The sequence below is a fragment of the Mustela putorius genome, unplaced genomic scaffold (assembly GCF_011764305.1).
Source record: "Mustela putorius furo isolate JIRA1106 unplaced genomic scaffold, ASM1176430v1.1 tig00003949_pilon_pilon_pilon, whole genome shotgun sequence".
Taxonomy (NCBI): Eukaryota; Metazoa; Chordata; class Mammalia; order Carnivora; family Mustelidae; genus Mustela; species Mustela putorius.
This window is the reverse complement of record NW_025422093.1, coordinates 4863767-4882550: the sequence shown is the minus strand read 5'-3', so window position 1 is coordinate 4882550 and position 18784 is coordinate 4863767.

Here is an 18784-nt window from a genome sequence, read left to right as displayed (position 1 = left end):
AGCTTTCTGAATGCATGGAGGAAAACAGTGCTAGCTTTGCTTTTATTCAGCAACTTTGCATTCATTCAGCATCCACAGGATGTATAGAATTGTGTAATGCTGTGGTTCTTTGTTTCTTATCCTTTACTCTAAGTTAGAATCACCTGAGGTACTATTAACAACTTCTGTTGGGGCACCTGCGTGCTGTTGGTTAAACATCTGCTTTTGCCTCAGGTCATGATCTCAGGGTTCTGGGATGGAGCCCCCATACCAGGCTCCCTACTCAGCAGGAATTCTTTTCTCTCTCCCCCTCTGCTACTCCCTTTACTTGTCTTTTCTCTCTCAAATAAATAAAGAAAACTTTAAAAGAACAAACAAACAAAACAACAACAGCTGTACAGGTCCCACCCTCGGAAATCCTGATGCAATTGATGATAGCAGCTGGCTGTTTTTTCAAGACGTGTTGTACCAAGTAATAAGACTCCTGCTGGTGAGCCATCGGGCCTACCCGTGCTGAAGACAAAGGCAGTGAATATACAGGAGTCAATGCCATAGAGGAAGGGAAAATTAATCCTAGCCTTATATTGTCATTTTTCTTTTGCAGATGGCTCAGAATATATGAAGCTAGTGCTGGTTAGTGTGGGTGGTTGGAGGGGAAGGAGACTGATGTGTTTGTGATGGGTTTTATACTGTTTGACCTTTCTCCAAGTAGATTAACCTGTTGCCTGAGTCATGACCCCTTTGGGGATATGTTTCTTACAGCCTCTTTTTCTGCCCTTTCTCCTTCCCCAACACACACATACAAGAGAGGCCAAAAATTGTCACACAGAAGCTGGGTGGCCTCAACTTCTGCTGAGTCTCCTTTCTTTGGTTTTCTGGGACTTAGGGAGGTTAAGCAGAACAAAGCTGTCAATCAACGTTGAAGCTGTCCTGAACCAGATACCGATGTGTAGATTTTCATCAACTTCTTTCTAGTTGGGAATTACTTATTTCTGAACTGCCCCATCAGTAAGGAAGTTCCCGTTAGCATAAGTGGTCCAGTTGTATCCCTTAGCATCGACTACCAGAAAATTGAATACAGTAATCGTGTCCTCTGCTTCTATGTCTTTAACCTCGCTTAATTAAAAGTATGCCCCTTGCAAAGTAAGGACAATGGGAAGGTTAAACTTGGGCCATGGCCTGTCTGGATTGTTTTCTCATCAAAAATTTTTAGCAAAATGAGGCTCAATCAGCGACTGATTGAGCGACTGATTCTTGATTTTGGCTTGGGTCAGTATCTCATGGTGGTAGGATGGAGCCACGCCTCAGGGGCTCACGTTCAGTGCAGAGTCTGCTGGGAATTCTCACTCTCTCCTTCTCCCTCTGCCCCTCCCCCCACGTGCACTCTCTCTCCATAAATAAATAAATAAATAAATAGATCTTTTAAAAAATTAAATAAGTAAAAACTTTTAGCAAGACTCAAATTTGGAATTCATTGAGGCAATTCAGGCATCTCAATCCCCTTTCCTTTGTCTTCATAGGTCTCGTTCAGGGATAAGAGAAATGAGAAAATAAATGATTAGTGAATAACCAAAGCTAATCCAAGTTAAGAAGTAAATTAATACATGAAAAGCACAATGTGTGATGAAGAAATGGGTGTAGGTACAATAAGCTCTGACTTCCAAATGCTTTGATCAGTTGGAGCATTTAAAACTTCTAAGGGCATGAAATGCCTGTGCTGATGTGGCACTATGGAAGGGAGAGGCGTGATTAAACTCCAGACTGCCTGTCAGAGATGTTCCAGTCTGCTCACTTGTGACACTTCTGTGGAGTTTCCGTATGAGAGCAGGCTGTCACGTTCAGGAAGAGACAGCACCCGCATATTAACTCCTCCTCCCTTTGATGCCTATAGAACTTGGCCATTAAAATCTGCCTTGGGCTAAAACTCAGCAGGCAAGTTTCCAGTCCAGGAACAGCTTTGACAAAATTTTAATAAAATTAGAACCAGATTGGCATTAAGGGATTTGAGTTAGAGAAAAGTTGATCTATATATGTATATAGACATGAGAATGGCCAGATTCTCACTGTGGAATGTTACCTAGCAGTAACCCTTGGCTTGCTAGTGTTTGGTACACAACTACTAGTGTCCTCGATCCATGGATTTTCTTGGACACTGTGAAGACATTTCAAATGTGTGGGTGAATTTTGTGAACTTCAGTATTGTTCTGTGCTAGCTAGCTAAAAAAGATAAAACCTTTAAGAAGAAGGGGGGTATTCCAAGTCATTTGAGGCATTTGGTTAAGTTTTGTTTTAAAATGGTAGAATAATTGCATTACTTGAAAACACAAATGTGGTTTCATTTGAAAACTCAGCTTCATAATATTTAGCTTTTCTATAAGATTCTTGGTACTTTAAGCAAAGAAGATAGACTTACTTCTGAATATGGGCAGCACATACACCACTATGTTTATCGTAAGAGATAAAATAGCAGCTACACTTCATTTAAAAACACAGAAAAAATATCAAAGATCAGAGGACTTCCAAATATTAATTAATCCATTGGATTCCTTCTACAAGCCTACAACATGCAGGGGAATTGCAAATCCCAGTCCTGACCCTTACCATTTATTAGGAACCATGGTTACTCATAGTGATGGAATCTTTCAATCACTTTGACTTCTATCCCACATACTCAGTACACAACAAACACACTAAGGAGAAACATTGGAAGCTTCTTCCCTAACATTTAGTCTTGTCTAAGGTTATTAAATAGAAAAGCAGTCACTTGACATATACAATAAGGACCTTCCAATTTATTTTTCAAGTATGCCTTGGAGATGTATTATACCACCAAAGACTGAATGATCCCCCACAAAGATGCTTCATCAGGATCTTGTTCTCCCTGGCTCAGTTGCTCATTTCATGAAAGTCTAAGAGAGATCATGTTCTAAGAATGTTATGTAAATTATCTAAAATTGATGTGAGACTATTTTCACCCTGCCCACCCCTACTCTACTAATGCTAAAAGAAGGAGAAGGAGAAGAAGGAGGAGGAAGAGGAAGGGAAGAAAAAAATACAAATCAGAGACTATAAACAGGCTGGATCCCATAAATGTCTATACTCTAATACCAAGGAAGAAAATATATTAGCTAAATAGTCATCTTTTCATAACTAGAACCACTCTCAACTACCATTTGATTCTTTTGGGATTCAAACTGGCATAATAACATTAAAGTTGGGGTTTATGGGTTTTTTTTTTTCATTTGTTTTTAACACACATAGAAGCCAACTCTATTGTTTTAGTTTAATCTGTTTTCTTGCTGCACTGGCAGATTGATTTTGTGTATTTCTGGGTTTTTTCTCCATTTTTCCTGATGTCATAGTTATAGACAGTGTGTCGAAGAACCCCTTTGTGCATTTCAATGCCTGACCTCAAGAGCAGTGAAAGGCTTCCAGGACAAGTTCTCCTAAAACACATCCTCACTTCCTAGGTTAGGTCTTCCCCTTAAAAGTGCAACACTTTTAAGTGTTCTTAACAGAAAATTTATGGGTTTTTAAAAGATTTTATTTATTTATTTGAGAAACCAACAAAGCAAGAGACAGAGCCCAAGGGGAAGGAAGAGGAGAAGGGGAGAGGGAGAAGCAGACTCCCTACTGAGCAGGGAGCTGGTCAGGAGACTCGATCTCAAGATTCTGGGATCATGACCTAAGCCAAAGACACTTAACCAACAGAGTCACCCAAGCACTCCCCAAAATTTATGTTTAATATTTCCTGGTTTTTGTCTCCAGAAGATCCTTTTGTATAAATTCTGTAACTACTTTGGCTCAGGGTCAGGGAAATCCTTACTGCGAGCCTATTTTGGGAGTGTTTCATTTCTTGGATGTATTTTCTGCTTTGGCAAAAGTCTATCAGTTGGTTGAGGGGTTTTCTTCCATTTTATTTTGGACCAGAATCTTCTACATCTCATGTGTGCATTTGTCCCTGACTAGGGCCTAAGATTAGATGACTTCCCACAGAGTCAAATATGGAGAAAACAAAACAAAACTCACTGGACCTTCTAGCAGGAGGAAGAAGTGGGACATTCCACTTTCAGAGCAGTTTAAACCAGACTGCAATCCCATGGTACAGTAAGAATCCCTCCTACATGGTGCTTCTGTTTGGAAGTGTTATGGCAGGTGGTATTTTGCCATCAGTATGCTCAGCTCATAGTGAACGTGTGATCCCTAATCTTACATTTCCTTCAATCTAGTTGAGGGAATAAGCTACAGACATGTAAAATGACTAGCACATTGCTGGCAAGGAGATGCTAAGATACGTTTCTGAGGATTAGCTAGTAAAACACACCAAAATCTATTTTTCAAAAATCTCTCAGTTTAATGATTCTTCTGTAGCTATCTACTATAAACACAGCATCCCTAATAATAGCCCTTGCTTCCAATTTTAGTTCAAAACTTCTTACCCTGGCTTATTTCTCATTAACCTCCTAGTCAGTGAGATTCTGTTGTAGATTGATGGAATGATTTTTTTAAAGATAGAATGGTGGGACCCAAAAGATACTAGAGCTGTTGGTATACTGTCTTCTAGTTATTTTAGCCCAGAGATGACTATTATGACTCAATAAATCTATTATTGGAATCAAAACTTTTCTAAAAAAAGTGACTTACTGTTGTAACTGAACAAACCTCACAAATACAAAAAGTCATGTGGTCACAGTATCACATGAGGTGGTGAAATGTCAGCCACAGACATCCACCAAAAAACACTCTAGTGTTCACTTGCTCAATCAAAACAAACTTTTTTAAGTACTACACTATGCCAAGGAAACTACAAAGATGAATGGAAACAAATGGTTCGGTAATACACAAAGGAACAAATAAACAAAATACAGTGTGATAACTACTATTAGCAAAAGAACCTGAAAGTATTATACAAGCACCTGCAGGAAAAAAAACTTTTAAGAAGGAATCAAGAAAGGCACCAGAGAGAAAGCAACTTTTTCTTTGGGTTTTGAAGAATGAATAGGAGTCATGAGAATAGAATGAGTAGCAGGCACAGCATATATACCTAAACAACTATATTGCCATTTTGAACAAAATGAAGTTTAGAAGCATGAAACACACATTTCCAAGTGAGTAGGTTGGAATGTTTGGATAAAAGAGCATGGAAGAGCCAAAGGGGCTATGGTTAGGAAAAGCTAACTGCAGGATTGTGAAGGGATTGTGAAGATATATATATATATATATATATATATATATATATATATATATATCCCTTCATTATATATATATATGCAAGAAAGGAAATATATATATTTCCTTCCTTGCTTCCTTGCAATATATATATTGCAGGGAAGGAAACTATTAAATGCTTTTAAGGAGAAGAATAAGGTGATTAATAAGTAAAGGATAGGGGCTCCTGGGTGGCTCATTTGGTTAAGTGACTCTTGATTTTGGCTCAGGTCATGATCTCAGTGTCACAAAATTGAGCCCTGTATTGGGCTCCATGCTGGGCAGGGAGCCTGTTTAAGATTCTCTCTCTTTCAAGAGGAACTTCCTTATACTGTTGGTAGGAATACAAGGTGGTGTAGCCACTCCAGAAAACAGTAAGGAGTTTCTCAAAAAGTTAAAAATAGAACTACCCTATGACTTAATAATTGCACTACTAGATATTATCCAAATGATACAATCATAGTAATCTGAGCCCAGATGTCCATTGATGGATGAATGGATAAAGAAGATTGTGGTAAACACACACACACACACACACACAGGGATATTACTCAGCCATCAAAAAGAATGAAATCTTGCCATTTGCAATGACGTGGTTGGAATTAGAAGTATTATGCTAAGTGAGAAAAGTCAGTCAGAGAAAGAAAATGATTTCACTCATGTGGAATTTAGGCAACAAAACTGATGAAAATAGGGGAAAGGAAGGAAAAATAAAATAAGATAAAAACAGAAAGGGGGGACAAACCATAAGAGACTCTTAACTATAGAGAGCTAACTGTGAAAGAGGGGAGGTGGGTGGGGGCATGGGGTAACTGGGTGATGGGCATTAAGCAGAAGGGCACATGATGCAATGAGCACTGGGTGTTATATGCAAATGATAAAACACTAAATTCTAGCCTGAAATTAATACTACACTGTATGTTAGATAACTTGAGTTTACGTAAAACTGAAAAAAAAAAAAAAAGAGAGAGATTCTCTCTCTCCTTCTCCCTCTGCCTCTCTTCCCCACATCTCTAAAAAAATAATAAGTAAATGATATAAAGACAGAGAGATATGAGGCAGACAAAGAAGGCCAATATTACAATAGCTGAGGAAAGACATAATGAGAATTTGGGCTAGTTATATATTTGTTTTCACCTTGTTCCAGAGAAAACTAAAGTTGACATCCAAAGATATATAAATATAAAAGGCATAAAATAAATGTGGGGCCAATGAAAAACAAGGACCAAAAGGCTCCTTTTGTGGTAAAGCCACAAATTGAGAGTTAAAAATAAATATTTGTTATTGATTGCCCAAGAGAAGTACAACTCGCTTTACTCAGGATTGACATGAGACAGAACATCTCCTGAGTGAAAGGAGGTCTCTGCGAAATCATGAGTAACACCCCTACCCATCTCTTTCAGGCTAGCTTTGCAGATCTGGTTTGATACGTGGTTAAATTTCATGTTCAAGCCATCCTCCCTTCATATTGCTTTGTTGGGCTGAACTCTTAATAAAAACTGGATGGCCCAAGGCTGGAAAGTACTCCAAGTAACAAGAGTCCCAAGTTATTCTGGACTGCCATTAATCACATGTCTTTTTGTCTTAGTAGATGAGCAAGTTGGAGAAAGGACTGATATCTTTTCTAAAGGTTGAGGGAGGCTCTTCATAAGAATGGAGGAAATATAAAAGAAAACCTTTCTTTACTGGAAGTGAGCCAAGGGAGGGTATAAAGGTAAGGTAGTTCCTAAACAGAGGCAGAGGTGATGAGGATGGAGAAGAGAAAAGATGCTTGAGAAATATTTCCAAGGCACAAACTAATAAAGCTATTCACCAATTGGACATGAAAAATGGGGAGGAAAAGAAAGGAGAGTTGAAGTTGTCTTCAAAGTTCCTTGCTGAGGCACTTGGATTAATGGTGATGATGGAAGAAAAAAAGACGAGAAGGAATAGGTAGGATTTCTGGAAAATATGATTAAATCCAGTTTTGATAAAGTGATATTTGAAGTAAGGTATTCTGGAGGCAGTTAAAAAGAGGCATCTAAAACTCTAGTGAGGTCTGGAATGAACGGATAAACTTATAAAATGCTGATCCCTTGAAAGCAGCTAGAGACCTGGTAGTGTATGAAAGCATCCTGGGAAAACCCAAAGCATAAAAGAAAAGAAGATGGGGGTGGGGAGAAAACAGGGGGACATGTCCAAGGAGAGTATACTAGAGAAGAAACAGTGAGAGTTAGGCAGATAACCCAGAGCTAATAAAAGCCTCAAGAAAATAATTCAGACCTTGAGAATGTCTACAAGGGAAGAGTGGTATTGCAGAAGTCCATGGAGGAAGATGGGGAGGAAATGGCCAATTGAGCCAATAAAGTTTTTGGGGTGGGGGGGTCGAATAAGGATCAAAAAGATGCCACAAGGGTCATCTGTAATGTTAGTCATAATAGTTTCTGTGGAAGTTATCTAGAGATCAGCTCTAGAGGCCTGATACACAGTGGACCACAAAGGAGTGGAAGAAACATGGGTGGGCTACCCATACAATAAATCCAACAATGAAGTGAGGAATGAGATTAAGGCAGTAATGTGAAGAAGAGGTAGAGTCAACAAACATTTTTGGTTGACAGATGTTATCACAAATAAGTTTGTGAAATTCCCTCTTCAGTCGAACTGACTAGAATTTCTATCTTTGTAAGAAAGTAGCTTTACCAGTTAGGGAAAAAATAAGTTGCAGATAAAAAAGAAAACCAAACTAATGTGCTGACTTTAAGAAAGAAGGATTTATTTGTCTCATATGACAAGAACCCCAGAAGTACAAGTTAGGGCTAAGACAGTGGCTTAAGAAGAAGGAAGGGCTAAGAGTAAAAGGGAAATGATTACTGAGTCTGTCTCTTTTTCTCAGGAAAGGAAAAACTTTCTCAGAAACCTCACTCAATTCCTTCTGCTTCGTTTTCATTGGCCAGAATGCTGTCACATAGCTATCACTAGCTAGAAGGTGACTAGGTAAAAGGGAGTTATGCAGAAAAGTTAGGTCAGCCCTCACTATCACTCATGAAGAGTGTCTGTCACCCGAGTGAATGATGAAAAACATAGATAAACCACCAAAATGAAGAAAAAAATGTAAAATCTGCCTGATAAAAAAGACAAGAATAATTATATGCCTCCCCATCTACCTACTCGATGAGGAGAACTCCCAGAGACAGGGTTGAGGAGAATTTGTATTTTTGTCTTGACCCCAGCAAACAGAAGATTACTATCCCAGACCCCAGCTTTAAACCATATACCCTTATACTTGTTGGCAGAGATCTAAAACCCAAGGTTACCACCTCTCCTATTTCATAAATGTTGATCTCCAGGCTTAATTACTGTCATTGCCAACATTACTCCTGACCTAATTCTTGGTGATTTCAGTATCTAAGTAGATGATCCTTTTAAGATGCTAGACTCTTGGTTCCTTGACCTCCTTCCCTCTGATAATCTTACCCTCCACCCTGAGATCCTCTTTCTCAAGTCCATACTTTAACCCAGTGCTTACCAATAGCCATAACACCTCCATAATCTCTATTTTAACTATCCTACTTCCTATCCCCCACCTCCTATTTTTCCAACTCTCTCCCTCCAGTGCCTTGACTCTAAAAATTGTTCCACTGCACTAGAACCTACAATCCATTGGGTTTTATCTTTTCACTGTCCACACCACCTTCACACAGTCATTCCTTTACTTAAATTCCATAGTTAATCAGTTATTCCTTGGATCTACCTTCAGTTCTCTTGCTCTGTCCGCCCTTCAACTTACTTATATTACAAAACCCAATCTTGGTTGAATCTATCTCCCTACCTACTTCAGGTCTATACCCAAACAGTTGGATATAACTGAAGAAAACTATAACACTTTGAATAGATTCATTTTATATGCTTGACCATTAATTCCAAGAGAGCCCTGGATACTGCTTGGCAATCCTATTGCATTTTGCTGTCCCATTCACTCTTCCACAATGCTAGACAACCATGCAGCATTTTTTTCTCTCTTTTCAAATCCTATTCTCCTATCCATTTTCATTTTCATTTACAAATGATTACCATACTTCTTATTTCTCTTGAGAAAATGGTAAAAATCAGAAGAGATACTCCACATGTTTCAAAACCACTTCTCCCTATAATAGTCTGCTCTTATTCTCCACCTTCCCACCTGTTATTATGGAAGAACTCTTCAGGTCCTGTTTAAGGTCAACCCCTCTGCTCTCCCTCTATGATTACTAGTCATAGCTACCCAAAGACATTGCTTTGATGATGGCCTCCATTTTATCTCAGTAATCTGTGTGACTTTTTAAAAATCACTCTTATCAGTGATCAAATATGCTGAAATCTCCCCAATCTCAAAAAAAAAAAAAAAAAAAAAAAAAAGTTTGGTCCTCGTATCCCCCTCCAGCCATCACCTAAATATTCTGTTTCCCTTTGAGGGAAATACCTGAAAAGAGTTTTCTGTTCCCATTGTTTGCAATTTCCCTCTCCTTATTCTTTCTTCAACCCATGCCAATAGGACTTTTGTTCTAGTCACTTGGCTAAATAAACTCTATTCTGAGTCACCAGTGAGTTCCAAGTTACTAAATCCACAGTCAACTCAGGCCTCATCTTACTTGACCTATCAACTGCATTTTCTTCCCTTGGGTTCAGGGACATCAAACCCTCCCACTTTCCTCCTAAATCACTGGCTGCTCTCCCTGATTGATTCCTTCTCTTCCTTGCAAATCCTAAACACTAGGTCACTCCAGGTAACAGCCAACAAAGCTCATCTCTTTTCCATGTGTACCACTTTCTAGGATAAGAGTTTAATCTGGTCACACAGCTTTAACTGCAGGTATAGACTGATGATTCCCAATTTTGCATTTCCAGCCTGGACTGCCCCCCCAACACACTTCCAGATTTCTACCTCTAGCTGCCTGTAGGACATTTCCATTTGAATATGCAGCAGGCATTTCAAACATTAAGATATCCAAAAACTAAATCCAGTTTTCCCAACCTTCCCCTGGCATACTTCCCTACTTCAGATGAAATCAACTTCATCCTCTGGTTGCTCAAACAAAAATTTCATGGTCACCTTTGATTCCTTCCCCCCCACATTGCTCTTAACTAATCTGCAAATCCTGTTAGTTTTGCCTTTAAAATTTCTTTAGGATGTGTCCTCTTCCCACTAGCTCCGCTGCTACTACTCTGGTTCAAGCTGCCATCACATCTTGCCTGAATTAACTTGTCCCCTGCTCCCAACCTGGTCCATCTTTAGTCTATACTCAACATGGCAGCCAGAGAGATCATTCATTATCTCTGTCCAGGTAAAAGCTGAAATCACGTAGTAGCTTAAAGGTCCTGCATCAGGAATTCTGAACCTTCTTTGTAGATGTGAATCTCTGGCAGGCAGTTGAAGTCCATAGATTCCTTCTCAAAATAACATTTTTAAGTTCATAAAATAAAAAACATAGGGTTAAAAAGAAGCCAACTATACTGAAATAGAGTGAATAAAAATGAAATAAATCCAAATACGTGATATATTAATATCTGAGCTTCTTTATTACACTAAATAACAATATCTAGCAGACCCTGGGTAAGAGGGTCTGGTCCTTGCTACCTCGCTGAACTCATTTTCTACCATTTGCCTCCAACCACTTGGCTTAAGCCACCCTGGCCATCTTGTTGGTCCATCAGGCATGCTTCTGTCCCAGATACTTGGCATTTGCTGTTCCCCAAATATCCTGTCCCTCCTTCAGGTGTCTGATCAAATGTCACCTTGCCAGTGATGCCTTCCCTGGCTACTCCATTTAAAATGACAACTCCCTTCCATATACATACCTTGGCTCAACCCTTCCCAGTATATTTATTTTTGTAATATTTTTACCATCTAAAAGATAGATAGAGGGGCACCTGGGTGGCTCAGTGGGTTAAGCCTCTGCCTTTGGCTCAGGTCATGATCTCAGGGTCCTGGGATTGAGCCCAGCATCGGGCTCTCTGCTCAGCGGGGAGCCTGCTTCCAGCCCCCCTCTCTCTCTGCCTGCCTCTCTGCCTACTTGTGATCTCTCTGTAACTGTCAAATAAATGAATATCTTTATTCAATATTTATTTTATATTTATTTATATATAAATATATTTATATTTATTATTCAATTATTCAAATAAATGAAAATCTTTAAAAAAATAAAAGATAGATAAGTAGATGATAGATAAAAAGAGAATGCCCTGGTTAATTTTTTTATTGTTGATTTATGCATATACACATAAATATAATTTTTATGAGGGCAGGGATTTTTATCAATTTTGTTTATTGCTGTATTTATAGAAACTGGCACATTATTGGTGCCTAACAAATAATTATTGAAAGGACAAATAAATAAATGAATTTCTCCCTCCCAGATGGGAGACTCTGAGGGTTGCCTCCTTCTGAGCCAGCATCAGGGATGTGACTGCTGACTTTGCCCAAGGTTTTGTAAGATCAAAATATCCATTGTCATATAGTCCCCCAAATGAAGCTGATTACTTTGAAAGCCACACCCTGGCTGCACAGGCACTAGACAGTCCCTGACTTGGGTATTTGACCATCTGGCCACTTTCCCTGGTGTTAAAGGAGAATGGCCTGGCCATGGCCATTCTTTCTCATGTCAGGGCCTTTTAAATAAAGTTCCACTCCAGAGACCCAATATAAAAGGAGAGGAAAGAAAACTCGGTGATAGATAAGATACCACAAGAGTCTGTCAGAATCTTCACAACAGAATAAAATAACACTCAGGGTACTGTCGATGAACGCAACCATGAAGGAGCACACCATTTTCTTAACTGGGACACCATCCAATCTACGTACAGTGGCACAACATATTTCTCCTCCAAAGATGCCAATTTCAAACTATGACTATTGATCTCTATCTAACCCTGAAAATTAATGGTCCCAACGAGAAAAAGTGACATTGAATCTTTGGAGAGTTCCAGACAATAAAAATAAAACTAAGGGGGCTATGTCAAGTTCTAGACTTGATAAGTGTGCATGTCACAGTTTTAATGCATTGTGTCGAGCATAACATATAGAATTAGATAGAACTAATGGGCTTTTTTAGTTTTAGTTTAATGGGGCTTTTGTTTTGTTTTACTTTGAATCATTTCTATTAGAAGACTCCATGGAGCCATTCTGTTTTTCAAGGTATCTTTTAGTGATTACAGGGTGAAGGGGCCAAAAATGAAAAGAAAAATGAATGACTCTCCATGGAGTCCCCTTTTTCTCAGGGAAGCATATGTTAACATGATGGAGGTGTATGTCCTTGGGAAAGAGGTAACATCTATCAGATGGTATTAGGAATATCCAGGAATATAGTATTATTTAGGGAGAGATCTTTCTCCTTTTCTCTCTGCAGACCCATATTCCTGCAAGAATGCAAGTTTCTCTTCTGATATGTCTTCTGCCCCTACAGGATTTCCTTTGATATTCATTTAATTTGATCCAACACAATGCTGTCATTGGATTTACCCCAGATCCTACAGCTTTCTGAGAATATCTTTAAAACTTTAGGCTGTAGATAAATCTTATAAATCTTATAAGATATGAAATATTCTTTGAGACCCCTTCATGTTCCCCCAGGGAACAAGAAATTACTGAAGTCAGAAGTCCCAGAGTCAATTCCACCTAATCCCCACTGAAGTGTGGACAAGGCAGAACTGGTTTGGCAGCTCTTCCCTTTGAAAAAGAAGAGCACCTGGGAAGGGAGAAAGAGAGAGTTGGTGGAGGACATTTGTGAACCTTCCAGCACTTTGTCCTTTCCCCCAGCATACCTTGTAGTGGGATGGGAAGTTGCAATTTCTAGACATTTCTCCACTGAACTTAGGCAGTTTTCTAAGTACAGGGACTGGAACCAGTTACTCATCTGGAGCTTCCTGGTTGGCAGTATATACCAGCCTGCCCTGGCAAGGCGACATAGTGAGTGATAGTGGGCAAAGATCATCTCTGCACTTTTCATAGAGCCAAGGCAGGTGTGAAGGGGCTTCCTAAGATTCCCATTGAGCTAGCCCACCTAAGCTCTGGAAACAGAAAAACAGAAGCCACTTAAGTTTTGTCACAGAAGGAATTTGGGGCAAGGAATCGGTTATACAGGTGATGAAGGAGCCAAGAGTCAAACAGAATGATGAGACCACCCAGAAGTTAGCAAAGTAGGAATGAATACTAGCTCTAGAATGGAAAGACAAAGGATGGAGGTGGTGTCAATTGGAGGCAGGGACCAAGGACCAAGGACAGTGACACATCTATCCAGTGGGAGCTAGAGTCACAGAGGACACCCATGGCCGCCAGCCATGCCAGCCACAACCTCCAATCCCCTGCCAATCCTCCTATTTGCTAATTCTGAATAAAATCCAGCCTGTATGGTCCACCCCTTGTGGTAACAGAGGGTAGCAAAGAAGGATAACAAATAAGCTTAAGAGTAAAATGCCTAAAACTGGCATGGGACAGCAGAGTAGCATAGGCCAGATAGCCACAACTCACAAGCTTCCAATGTTGGAAGGAGGAGTACAGTGGGATCCCTGGAGACAGTCTCCAAGGATGAGGGAAAAGAAGCAGCACTAAGCAATGGTGCCCTGACACTGTCAGGCTAGAATGTGTCATCCCTCAGGCCCCACATGTAGGCAGCACCCCAGGTACTATCCAGGCCAAGAGAGTCACCTGTCAGGACAGGTGCATCACCAGCACCTGACAGCAGACCAGCAAGAAATCAGTGGCTGGGCTCTGCTAGGAAATACTTGACTCCATCCTAGTTGATCCATTTTCTTTTGCGTCATGTACCTTCTTCACCTGTAAGAGAACTTTCTGCCATCCCTGCAATGCAGGTGCATAGGCAAACTGAAGGTCCCAGAGGAAGGGAAGAAAAATCCTTGAGAAATAAACAGAAACCATGAAATTGATGTTTTAAACTGGATCTCACGAAGGAAATAGAGACTTGGATTTTTTGTAATTAGAGATAATGACTGGGTAGGATTGTGGAATAGAAATTCTGGGCAAATCATGCTCCTTGCAGAAAGTTCAAAGATAGTAGTAAAAGTGAATGGGTCAGAGGTGTGTGTTTATTAAGCTCTTGTCTCATCGTTGCAATCCATCCTGCCATGCTCTGTTTTGTAACCCGGGGCTAAGATTCAGCAGAACTATTGCGCTTTGACCAGTGATCCTTTTAGGTGCTCATGGGAGCAGAACAAAGAGACTGGGGGGGGGGGGGGGGGCGGAGAGAAGGGACTTGCTCATTCCCGCTTTGTGTCTTGTTTATATTGTTTCTAGTCTATGGCCTTTATCTTAGCAGGAGCTATTGGTCCCAGTCCCCCCAGTGTTTCTTGCACAACCAGAACACACTCAGATATCCCTGTACCAGATGGCCCCTCCAAAGTGACCTAGGCTTTAGCTCTGTGTCTATCCCCTTCTCCAAGCTTCTAGATTTTCAATTACCCAACTTCTTCCTTCTGTTCCCTTAGCTACTTCCTGTAGCCACAATTTCTGGGACACTTTAGTATTCCCTTTCATGTTTTTTCAGCCTTCCAGTGCCTGTTTAACTACATCCTTATTAAATTCTATTTAACTGAGGAAAGTTAAATTCTATTTAACTGGGGAAACTGAGGAAAGTAAATTTATGCTTGCCTTAAATTGATGACAAAAATCTGTACATCAAAGTTCAAAATATGTTGTGAATATGTTTCTATAGCAGGCTTGCCATAGGCAGAGGAGCCTCGATTTGTGTGTCTAGTGCTCTTGTTAGATGTCCTTTATGCAAAAGTCAGGTTATTTTCAAGACTCTCAAGATCTAAGATTTGAACCTCTTGAGTGGAGACAGCTGGAACTGCTCAGGGTCTTGATCTGCCATTAACATGGTTGCCAACCCCGGATGGAATACTTAGGATCTCCTGCCAGTTCTAAGAAATGTTTTAGAAACGACCTAGAAGAGAAGACAGCCCAGAAGTGATGCTATTGCTTTGCTGGAGAAGACATAGAGCATAGAAGCAGCCCATTGGATCAAGCACCACGGAGACCAGAAAGAGTCACAGAGAAGAATTTCCGCGTGGGTTTAGGAGCAAGAAGATTTTCAGTGATCTAAGTAAGTGTGGTCTCTGTGGAGCGGGGGTGGCAGAAGCTGGTGTGGACAGACTCCAGGAGTGAGTCAGGCTAGCTTTTTGATGCATCATTTCATTAGTGCTTGGGAGTAGCTGCTAGGCAGGTGGAGAGCCATGTGGGGTCTGCTCGTGCTGACCTCCAGCGCTCTTGTGGGCACTGATTGCTGTCTGTGCACAACCCGGGGCAGGAACCAAATCTGATCAAGAGGCCTGGGAAATCATATTCTCCTCCACTCAAAACTCCCCAGTAAGTCTAGTACAAAGCATTTTCCCCTCCACTCCCAATGGCCCAAATCCAGCTGATGCTCCAGAATTGCTCAGGACTATTCTCCCTTTCCTAACTACAAAAAGTGTAAAAGTGCATCCTAACGGCACAGAGAGATTTTCTCATCCCTGTTGCTCTCGTAGGGAAGGGAGATGGATTTCCTCGATCATGTCTTATCTCACAGAAGATTGGGCAATGCCTGGGACTCAGAGGTCAGACAGAGTGGGCTTACACCCTGGCTGGGCCCAGAAACTTACCGAAGTTCTCTGACTTCCAGTTTCTTCATCTGGGTCGTAAAAGAGGTGATGCTATTTTCCCCAAAGGGCTGCTGTGGGAAATAATTAACCAAGCATCTAGAGCTGAGTCTGGCTTGGAAGAGGTCTTTGGTCAACAGGAGTCAAGTTAGTTGTTTTCAGGAGCCTATTTAAATCATTAGATTGCATAATTCTCTCAAAACCCCTTCAGAAAAAATAAATATTTAAACTCTGTTTTGGATGCTCTGGGGAGATTTGCAAGTGGTTGGAAGATCTTATCTTTCAGGGAAAACCTTCTGATTATGCATTACTTCATTTTCCCTCACCAGCCATGCCCCCATCCCCAACAGGGTTCTGACTGTGGCTGCTCTCCACGAATTTCTGGGTTGAGAAGAACTTAGGAATTTGGGGAGTTAACTGAAGGAAATGAGGACAACCCTTCGGGACAGAGGTCCCATGCCCCTTGCCATCCTTGGGGTCTTCAGACTCCATTTATAGGTGCCCACACTATGGAGCTGTGATGGACAGGTGCAGTTTTCTTCTCCAGCAACTCTTCCCCTCTCCTCCTTCAAAGGCACTGATTTATTGGGGTTATTTTGGGGGAGGTAGGGTTTGTTTAGGGTGGTCCATCTTCCCTGATTCTCAGCACCAAGAGCTATGGGATTCCACCCACAACTTATGCTTAAACCAATGGATCGTGGCCCTCTCTGGTCACAAAGATTCATCCAGGAATGTGCTTGTGACCCAAGTTGGTTCCATATAGTGAATTTCAGGGATTTGAAAAGAAATTCTGTGACAAAATCTTTGCTCTTCTCTAATGGGTTTGGCCTGATGGTGGGATAAACCTGGAGTTTCTGGCACTGTAAGGCAGAACCTGGGAATAAGTCTGACAAAGGAAAGGGTTAGATCGAGAGAAACTCCAACTTCAAATAAAGTCAAAGCCAAATCAGCATCTGAGTTTCCAATGGCCAGAGAGAGTAAATTCTCCATTGTGCTGAAGCCAGTTCAAGCCTGGATTTTGTCACTGGCAAAATTTGTGACTGCTGCTAAAGGAAACCTCAGAGTATTTGAACCAGTATTTATCAGAAGAGATAAAATCCTGACCCTCCTGGAACTGCTACAAAATTTACGATTGATTGCTTTCTCTTAGACCCTATATTCTATATGCCTGCCTAAGGAAATCTCCATTGACCAGAGAAATGGTAAAAAAGGTAGAAATGTGATTTAAGTAAGAAGAATTCACATAAATTCATAAGGTACTTCCCTACAGACTAAACTCCCATGATCATTTTGCAGATAAATTCTGATAATAGCAATATATACAATAACGAAAACAACAATAAAGACTTACAACTGCAAATAACATTCCAGGGGGGTGTCAGAGCCCAAGTATTTTCAGTGAAATGACTCATCTATGAGTAGACCCCTCCCCCCACTCCTGCCTTAAGCAAAGTCTCTTCCTTATGAGCCTTCTGAGGGCACCAAGCGATACCACTCTGCGACCTACAAAGAGTTTGCTTGGTGGAAGTCCCGATGCTAACCACCTAGAATAGTGAGTCATAATTTGTACCAGAGATGTTGCAGTAATTACAATACAATGAAAAAGCCAGTGCTTTTCATTGTTTCCACTTTGGGATAGACCTTGGCCTTGTGGGCTAGAAGCTAAGAAACCAGCAAGCAGCAGCCTCAAAATCTGACATCCCTGGCTCTTTGTCATCCACGTTTTTTGCCCTGAGGGCCAACCAGGTAAACCCTTTTGGGATGCAGAGCAGTTTCTGGCAGATTCCAGCTGGGTTCTGTATGAAACAGCAGCAAACTGTTCCTTTTCTCCTGCACATCCTGTGTAACAGCTACTCCAGGGAAGGAGAGGCAGAGGCTAGCCAGTGGCAGGAGGTTAAATGATGTCGATGGGGTCCTCCCTGCAAACCCAGCCATCCTCAGGACTGTGCGTTCCCATCACACTACCTGAGAAGATACCCGTGGCATGAGAGAGAAATCTGCCTGTCTTCCCTTCTCTCTCTCTCGCTCTCTTTCTTCCTTTTTCTTCCTTCCTTCTCTTCCTCCCTTCATTTCTTTCTCTTATTTTCCTTTTTTTCCCTTTGTATTATCTTCCCTCCTTCCCTCCCTCTTTCTTTCTTTCTTTCTTTCTTTCTTTCTTTCTTTCTTTCCTCTTTCCCACCTCTGAAGGATTTGGAAATTTTCCTTATCTTTTATCTATCAGGAGTTCTGGCAGATAAAAAGTAGACTTCCTGGGGTGCCTGGGTGGCTCAGTGGGTTAAGCCACTGCCTTCGGCTCAGGTCATGATCTCAGGGTCCTGAGATCGAGTCCCGCATCGGGCTCTCTGCTCAGCAGGGAGCCTGCTTCCCTCTCTCTCTCTCTCTCTGCCTGCCTCTCCATCTACTTGTGATTTCTCTCTGTCAAATAAATAAATAAAATCTTAAAAAAAAAAAAAAAGTAGACTTCCTAACCTTCTACTAATAACTTCCACCACTGATTTTTTTTTTCCCCTGTATCAGGGATTTTCAGTTTTAAGTAACAGACACTGATTCTGGATAACAAGCAAAACATTTTATTGTAAGGGTATGAGATAGTCTACAGAACTGAAGGAAAAACTAAAAAGAATCAAGCATGAAAAAGCTGAGAACCAGAGTAAGTCTGGGATCCAGGTAGAAACTATGAACTTTATTTTTAGGGCTCTGCAATGGCCACTTTCCTTCATTGCAATAACTGGGCTGAAGAGTCAGTTTTCTGGGTGAGAGAATTCCATGGGCCTAGTTTGGCTCAGCTGCCCTGGGCTTGGATCTCAGGGTCCGTTGACTGACAGCTCCAACAAGACTGCTCTCAGTAGAGGAGGGAAAGTTGCCAAGGGGTTATCAAGAAAAAGGAAAATGGCACCTGGGTGGACAGAAAAACAAACAGATGTCATGTACAGTGCCTTTGATCAGGTTGCCTCCTCTACCTGGAATGCCCTTCCCCACTGCAAACTCT